We start from the raw sequence: 9,113 nt of genomic DNA on the forward strand, positions 1-9,113 counted from the left end.
GCACTTGACTGCTAACCAGAAGGCTGGCGGTTCAAACCCACTGGCCACTCCTTGGAAGGAAGATGGGACAATCTACTTCCATAGTGATACTGCCTCGGAAACCCAAGGAGGGGTCACTATGAGTTGGGTCCGACTCGACGGCACCTAATAACAACAAACAAACAAACATGATTTTCTATTCCATTACAAATGCCACTGCCCTGGTCCAGGCTCTCATCCTTTCTTGCCTAGGCTACTATATTTGCATCTTAACTAGTCTTCCTACTTCTCATAACATCCGTCTCTACCCCATTCTCCACACTGCCTCCAGAATGATTATTATAGAATGTAAATTTGATCATAACTTTCCTTGCTAAAAACAAATTCACTGGTGTTCTATCACCTTAAGGACACAACTGGGATTCCTCAGAGTAGCCTGCCATGCTCTCCTTCCCCATTAGCCTATCTTGGCACACTTTTTTCCTGCTACTCTGCAATGCTTATGACACTTACGTTGTGCTGAAGCAATAAATTGCTTACAATTCCCCCAAATCCCTAGGCTTTGTCACACCAATCTCTTTTACTGGGAATGCTTTTCCTCTAGTTACCCACTTCTCAGCCAGCTCATATGTGTTAGTCCTTTCAGATTCTGCTCAAACACCACCTCCTCCTGAAAGCCTACTTTGACTTCTACTTCCTTCCCTTCCTTGATCTGAATTAGGGGCTCTCCTTTGAGCACGTTTATGTCTTGGAGCACATTTGTCAGGGGAGTGGCTCTTAGTCCACTGGGTTGTGAGCTCATTGAGTGCAGGGATGCTTGTCACCTAACACAGTGCCAGCACAGCAGGCACTTAATCAATAAATGTCTGTTGTTTGACTCTTTGACCTCATATTCTAATTTGACCTCATATTCTATTTATTAGCTGTATGATCTGGTGGCGTAGTGCCTAAGACATTTGACTGCTAACCACAGGGCTGGCAATTCAAACCCACCACCCACTTCTCGAAAAGAAGACTGAGCAATCTACTTCCGTAAAGATACCACCTCGGAAACCCAAGGAGGGGTTGCTATGAGTCAGAATCGCCTCCACGGCAGTGAGTTTAGTTTTCTTTTTTTTTGTGGATGATCTTGACTAGGTCATTTAAGTTGCTTACTTTAGTAGAGATGATAATAATATGCCCACCACAAGGATTAAATGAGATCAAGCCTAGCAAAATGTTTTGTAGATTGCATTTCAACTGCTCTTCAAATAGTGTTGTTGAGTTCCTTTTGACTCATAGTGACTCCATGTGACAGAGTTTTTTTTTTTTTTTTCCTAAAGTTTAGTTTGTTGTTTCCTCCTCCCTCCCACACTTGGTAACCACCAATGAACTTTGGTCTCTATAAATTTGCCTTCTCTTCTCTTTTTATACGTGAAGTCATAATTTGTGATAGGCTAATTCAGATCAGAATAATGTTTTCAAGCTCCATCCACATTGTAGCATGTATCAAGAACTTAATTTCTCCAAGTAGCTGAGTAGCCTTCTATTGTATGTACGAACTACGTTTTGTTTATCCATTCATCTGTTTGTGGGCATTTAGGTTACTTCCACCTTTTGGCTATTGGGAATAGTGCTGCAATGAACACTGGTGTACAAGTCTCTTTTTGAGTCTCTGCTTTGTGTGAGAGTTCCAAAATTTGAGACATTTGATATCAGTACCAATCCCATCTTAGCTTTTGCTTATTTTTCCTTTGCAGCTGTCAAACCCTTAGACTGACTTGGGTACATGACAAAGTAAACGTTTTTTCTATGGTTAAACTAGAGATATGGAAAGAATGTTCCTAAGGGAAGGTCTTGACACAAGACCGGAAACAGAAATTCTCTCAGCAGCCTCAGGGAATGTTTTAAGATAATCACCTTAGGACTGCCCTATCAAATCCCCTTGTTGCTGTGGTTAGGTTCTCTCCAGTCCCTTCCAACTCAAGGTGGCCCAATGTACAACAGAACTGAACACTTCCCTATCCTGCACTATCCTCAGTATCATCGCTCCGCTTGAACCCACCCTCACAGCCACTATGTCAATCCATCTTACTGGGGGTCTTCCCCTTTTGTGCTGACGCTCTCTCTACTTTACCAAGCATGATATCCTCCTCCAGGGACTAGTTCTTCTGATAATATGCCCAAAGTTCCGGAGAAGTCTAGCCCTTTTCTCTTCTAAGGAACATTCCAGCTGTATTTCCTCCAAGACAGATTTGCTCTTTCTTCTAGTAGTCCATGGTACATTCAATATTCTTTGCCAAATCCCCCTTAGTCACGTATTTAAACTAACCAATCCAAATGCCCACATTCATGTTTCCAACCAATCACTGTAAAGACACACACACACATACACACACACTGACACACTCTTGTCTTGCTTCCAGATTCCCTGATCTTGCAACTTCCAATCAGAATGTTGTACCTTTAATTCTTGTTTTTACCTCATAAATATGCCTCTGAGAGTTTGCTTTCACTTTGAGAGATCAGATATGTCCCAGTTCTCTTTTGAACTTTCAGCAACTCTCTTGGCTTTTATTTTTATCAAAGTACCTTTCCTTAACTACTCATTGACAGCTTTCGAGTCTTTTGGGTGTATACCTAGAAGTGAGTTGCTGGGTCTTATGGAAGTTCTGTATTTTGTTTTTTGAGGAGCTGCCACACTCTTTTTCATAATGGCTGAAACATTTTGCATTCTGACCAGCAATGGATAAGGGTTCCACTCCCCACATCCTCACCAACATTTGTTATTATTATTATTTTTTAATCTTTAATCATCCAACTGGGAGTGAAATAGTATCTCATTATGGTTTTGACTTGCATCTCTCTGCTGGATAATGATGTGAAGCGTCTTGTCATGTGTTGCGTGGCCGTTTGAATGTCATCTTTCAAGTGCTTTGCCTATTCAAATGTCTATGAAGGAAGGTTGGGCAATCCTACTTCCGTAGTGATATTGCCTCAGAAACCCAAGGAGGGGTCGCTATGAGTCGGGGCCGACTCGATGGCAAATAACAACAACAACAACAACAACATTCAATACTATTCAAGAATTGTCTGTTCAAGTCTTTAGCCCATTGTATGGGTGAGTTAGTTATCATTTTGTTGTTGCTAAAGTTTTACATGTATTTTGGTTATTAGATGCTTGTTGGATATATGGTTTCTGAAGGTATTCTCCCAATTGGTAGCTTGTCTTTTCACATTTTGGTAAAGTCTTGATGAACAAAAGTTTTAAATTTTTATGAATTCCCATGTTTGTCTTTTGTGCTTTTGTTACTACATTAGATATGTCCTTAGGGTTTCCTAGGCTGTTATCTTTATGGGAGCAGATCCTCAGATCTCTCTTCGGTGGAGCAGCTGGATGGGTTCAAACCGCCAACCTTTTGGTTAGCAGCTGAGTGCTTCACTCTTACTAAACCAGGGCTTCTTTGTTCAAGTGTAAGGGTTTATCATTACCATCACGTATGTATTGCTTTGAGTTGTAGACTTTTTAAAAAAAATGTGCTCCCTTAAATTGCGCCTCCTTCCCTAGGACCTTGGTCAGCCCCACCAAATGCCCTTTCTTTCTTCCCTTTTCTCCTCTCCCTCTTCGCTTTCTTCCCTTCCGCCTACAAATCTGTTTCCATCTCACTCATTCTAAAAAACGCATCTTTCTCCAGCCCCACCTCCCCGTCAAGCCATGATCCTTCCTTATTCTTTCCATCTCTGCCAAAGTCTTTCAAGAGTGTTTTAGCTGGCTGCCTCCAGCTCTCACCACCCACTCTTTTCTTAACTAGCACAATCTGTATCCTGCCCTCACCACTCCCAGTCTTTGCTCCCTCTGAGAACTATTGTGACCTCCTGTTGCTGAACCCAGCAGGCTTCTTTCCAGGCTTCATCTCACTTGACCTCTGAAGCATCTGGCGCTCCTGACACGCTCCTCCTTGGCTGTGGTGATCCTGCGCTTTCCCAATTTTCCTTCACTCTCTCCAGCAGTTGCTTGTCCTATTCCCATACGTGTTGGCATTCCTCAAGGCTCTGCCCTTGGGCCTCTTGTTTTCTCTTCTCTGCCTGATGATCTCACCCACTCCCACGATTGTCACTAGAACCTCTTGGCAAATGCTTCCGCAATTTGCACAGTCAGCGCCAAACTCCCTTTTGAGCATTGGTGCCAACTTTTGGTTGCCCTGCTAGTACCTTGTAGTACATTTAGGGTGTCCTAAATGAAAGTCATCCTCTTACTGCCTTTTCATCCTCCTGCTTGTCTTATTTCTATTAATGGTCTCATCATTCTCCATCAGCTTAGATTCCTCGCTCTTGCTTTCCTCCCACATCCAGTCACTTGCCAAGTCATATAGATGCTCTTACTGAAATATCTGACTCCTCCACCGTGCTGTTTCCACTGCCTCAACCACCACAGAAAAGCCAGCATTACCTCGCCCTAAACCATCTCCAGAGCCCCTCACAGGTTTGGCTTTCTTCTTTCCTTCCCTTCTCCTTACCTCCCTCCCATCTTTCCTTTTTTTTCTTTCCTACCTCCTTCTCTCCCTCCCTTCAACAAATATTTATTGAGCACCTACTGTATACTTGTTGTTAGTCACCACTGAGTTGGCTCCAACTGATGATGACCCTAGGGTAACATAACGAAACGTTGCACGGTCCTGTGCTGACTTCATGGTTGTTGTATGTTTGAGTTCATTGTTGTTTGAGCCCTATGTGCCAAACATTGGGAAATAAACCATGAATGCAGTGCAGGGCCCATTCCCCAAGAAGCTAAAAGCCAGTGGGAGCTTATTTCAAGGGGCACATATTCTGGTGGGGGTCACAGATAAGCAAGCAGACAAATACAATAGAGTGTGTGCATAAGGCTTTCTGGCTGGGTCTCCTGTCCTCCATTTCTTTCTCCCTTTTAATCCATGTTACTTGCTATGCCAGATTAATATCCCTAAAGTACAGTGAATTGTAGTTCTCTGTTGCCTAAATCCTCAGCACGTCTCACAGATTTTCATAAAATTCCCCAGCCTGCGTCTCCAGATGCAGCCCCAGGTCTCTACCACAGTGCATCCTCCACTTTGAAAATGTTCTGTTCCTGCCTCTGTGCCCTTCTTCTTATCATTCCCTCCCCCATCACCTCTGACTGTGAACATCCTAAACACGTCTTCAGGCTTGACTCCTGCAGGCAGTGACTCTTCCCTCCAGTGCTGCTTCAGACTCCCGTTATCCTCACTGTATACAGGAAACCAATGACTCACCGAGCAAACTCATCTGCTGGAGACGCAGAGAGCTGCAGCATCACACAGCTTGCTTTCTGGGGTGAACCAGCAAACGCCGAGGCTCCTCACCACCAATAACAAGGGGCCCAGGTAAGGGACAGACCACCCTGAGCAATCAAGGGACATGTAGGACTCACCAAAAAGGAATGTAGACAGAACCAAAGGCAGCCCACTCACTAAGGGCCTCTGGTGAGGAGGGACTGAAGAGGAGAACCCAGTGTGGTTTCTACAGTCTATTGCACAGGGCCATGGAGAGGACACCACACAGGTGCTAGGAAACATTTTACTCCTCACATGCCAGCTCCCACAGTCACGCTTTACCACTACTGCTTTCAACTTCCATGACATGTTATTTTTACATCTGCTGTGACAGTTGGTAACAGGAACTTTGGTGGCATAGTGGATAAGGCATTTGGCTGCTAGCCAGAAGGCCAGCAATTGAAACCCACCATCTGCTCCATGGAAGGAAGATGGGGCAATCTACTTCTGTAAAGATTTACAGCCTTGCAAACCCAATGGGGTTCACTATGAGTTGGAATTGACTCAATGACAGGGAGTTTGGTTTCTTGGTTTGGTGGCAGTTGGTATATTCTTCCCTGTAGATCTACTTATTTGTGTGTTTTGCCTTATTGACCTTACTAGGTTCTCAAGCTCCTTAAGACAGGGACCACAAGCTCTGCAGCAAAGGAGGAGATTACTAAGTATTTGGGAACTTGACTATAGTCTTTCATTGCAGTGTAAGCTATTAGATGGCAAGAACCATATCCTATGCTTGGTACCCTTCAGGGTACCTTACACATACACACACACACACACACACACATGCATGCACACAAATTCTTTTTTTTTTAAATTGTGATTTGGATGATAGTTTACAGAGCAAATTCATTTTCCATATAGCAGTTCATACCTTAAGAAATGCTGATTGGTGAATTCAGTCCTGAACACAGTCCTTTCCATAATACTTCAGTGCGGGATGGGATTCCTAACCAAATGGACATAAAAAAGGAAGTGTTATGTTCCTGACAGGGAGTTCTGGTGGTGTAGTGGCTAAGGCATTTGACTGCTAACCAGAAGGCTGGCGGTTCAAACCCACCAGCCACTCCTCGGAAGGAAGGTTGGGCAATCTACTTCTGTAGAGATACCGCCTCGGAAACCCAAGGAGGGGTTGTTGTGAGTCGGATCCGACTCGATGGCAGTGAGTTGTTTTTTTTTTTTTTGGTATGTTCCTGACATATGTAGAACCCCCTGACTCAGCAAACAAGGTAACAAGTTATGAAGAATCTTGGCTGCAAAGAACTGGTTAATGATATTTCAAGCAGGTTTCCTTTGTAGAGTGATAGGATCCACATGCAGAAACGGGTTATTCCACGTGGCATGGTGGACAAATGGTTGCGATGCTGGGCTGCCAGGCAGCCATTCCTGAGTGTGGCAACCTACGTCCCACCCATGGACGCTAAAGCTCCACAGATCGCTGGGTAAATGCTTTATTCCCTTGTGGAGGTTCTGAAGTCTTGCGATTTTTCTGTGAAAGGGAAAACAAAGGCATTTTCTTGGTGATCTCTCACCCAGAGTCAGTATTTTGAGAGAGTTAGGAGCATGGAGTTTGAGAATCCTTATCTTTAGAGATATATGCAAAACTATTTATGGGTGAAATGATAAGATGTCTCATATTTGCTTCAAAATACCTAATGATGGAGAATGGGTATGGGTAGGGATGAAACAAGAATGGCTTTGTGTTGGTGCTTATTGTAACTCGGTGACAGGTAAGTGGTACGTCATGGTACTAGTCCCCCTACTTTTGTGTATGTCAGAAAATTTCCAGAACAAAGAGTTTTGTTTTTTAAAGCAGGACAGACTTGGGTTCAAATCCCCTCTCTGCTATTTTTTGGCTGCATGACATTGTCATTTAATTCTTCCAAGCCTAGTTTCTGCATTTGTAAAACATTAATAAGAATAATTTCACAAATTTGCAGCAAGTACTGTATTATTATTATTATTTTGATTTTGATTTGGGTGAAAGTTTACAAAGCAAATTCACTTTCCATGCAGCCGTTCACACACACTTTGTCTTGTGACATTGACTACAACTTACCCCAATGCAACAGCTCCCCTCCCACTTCCTCCCCATAGTTATCTCTTCCCTGTGTCCATCCCTCCATGCACTCCTGCCCCCTGAGCTGTCTCCCTGTGCATACACAGCCCTTCTTTCTGCCATGATCTCTTCAAGGACTGTATCTACCTCAGGTAAATTAAGTAGTGTATTTTTTGCATGTAATGTGCCCACATAAATAACACACAAACTCAAATAGCATGCATAAGAAACTAACACAGGAGGGGCTGCAGGATTTGCAAAAATCTTATAAAGCGTGTGTTATTTGCATGGAAATGCCATATATAAAGCACTTAGGGTAAAGCCTGGACCGTGGTTGGCAGTCAGTAATGCTGCTGTGGGTTTAGTGTAGTGGATAAAGCACTTGACTGCTAACTGGAAGGTCAGCTGTTCAAACCTGGTCAACAGAAGGAAGAAATTTACAGAAAAGATTTACAGCCTGGGAAACGTGATGGGGTCACTATGAATCAGAAATGACATGACGGCAGTGTTTTACCCTTGGAGTTATACTTGCTCTCAGGATCAAGCTGCCTGCAGTTGTGGTTACTGCCTGTTTTGACATTCAGGACCTGCTAGGGCTTCAGCAGGTTAAATGGAACTAACAACAACAAAAAAAAACCCAAACCCACTGCTATAGAGTGGGCTCCGACTCATAGCAACCCCTCCTTGGATTTCCAAAGCGGTATCACTATGGAAGTAGATTGCCCAACCTTCCTTCTGAGGAGTGGCTGCTGGGTTTGAACTGCCAGCCTTCTGGTAGCAGTCAAATGCCTTAGGCACTACCCCCACCAGATTACAGACTACAGACCCTTTTCAGAAGTTTTACAGAAACTCCTGGAATGCATTCCTTGATTATTTTTTGATGTTGAAAGTGGTGGTGAGAGAAGGAAGGGGCACTGGTTGGGTTTAGTGACATCATTTTTCTCTTTTCTTAAATGACACTGGGTTCATGACTCTGCTGTCACCGCAGAGGTGGGGAGTGGGGAGAAGCCCAGGAAAGCAGACCCCTGAAGTACAGTGTCAGCTGGGGAGTTCCTATCTGTAGATGGTTCTCTTTGTTTTCTGCCCTGGGTTTCCCCACATCCATCACGGTCAAATGGTTAAGCTGCTCTGCTTCTGACTGAAAGGTTGAAGGTTTGAGTCCACCCATGGGTGCCTTGGAAGAAAGTCTGGCGATCTGCTTTCTGGGAGTCAGCCCCTGAAATCCTTATGGGGCACAGGTCCACTGTGATCCACATGGGGTCGCTATTAGTTGGGGTTGACCTGATGACAGCTGTTTTATTAGCTGGCAGCCAGCCTCTCACAGGGCATGCTGGGCCTCGGGTTCTGTCAACCTGGGCACGTTTTCAGGCTCCAGCTGGCAAGGCTGCCCCACTGATTTTTGCAGAGAAGCGTATGCCCGAATAAGAGCGAGTGAGATCACAAGGAATTCATTAGCATCCCGGATTCTTCCTCTTCTCCTTGTATGCCTTCTCCCGCCTTGCTTCTCCACCCTCCCCAGCAATTTTTTTTTTTCCCTTAGAGTAGCTGAGGGAACCTGTCAATATGGGGCCAGGAGCTTGCCTTTTCTGATGTCTTTTCTAAAGACACCACCGTTTAGCCCTGGCCAGATGGGAACCTGTCAGCACAGCAGGCAGATAATTATCCTTTCAGCAGTGGGAGGCTTTACCACAAATGGAAAGCCAGGCATTTGCTGCAGCTGAGGCCACAAAGCCGCCTCGCCTCACGGAAGCAGCAGTGCAGAGCAGCACCTG

The sequence above is a fragment of the Orycteropus afer genome, unplaced genomic scaffold (genome assembly GCF_000298275.1).
Source record: "Orycteropus afer afer isolate SDZICR_OR568_19922 unplaced genomic scaffold, OryAfe1.0 scaffold00085, whole genome shotgun sequence".
Classification (NCBI taxonomy): Eukaryota; Metazoa; Chordata; class Mammalia; order Tubulidentata; family Orycteropodidae; genus Orycteropus; species Orycteropus afer.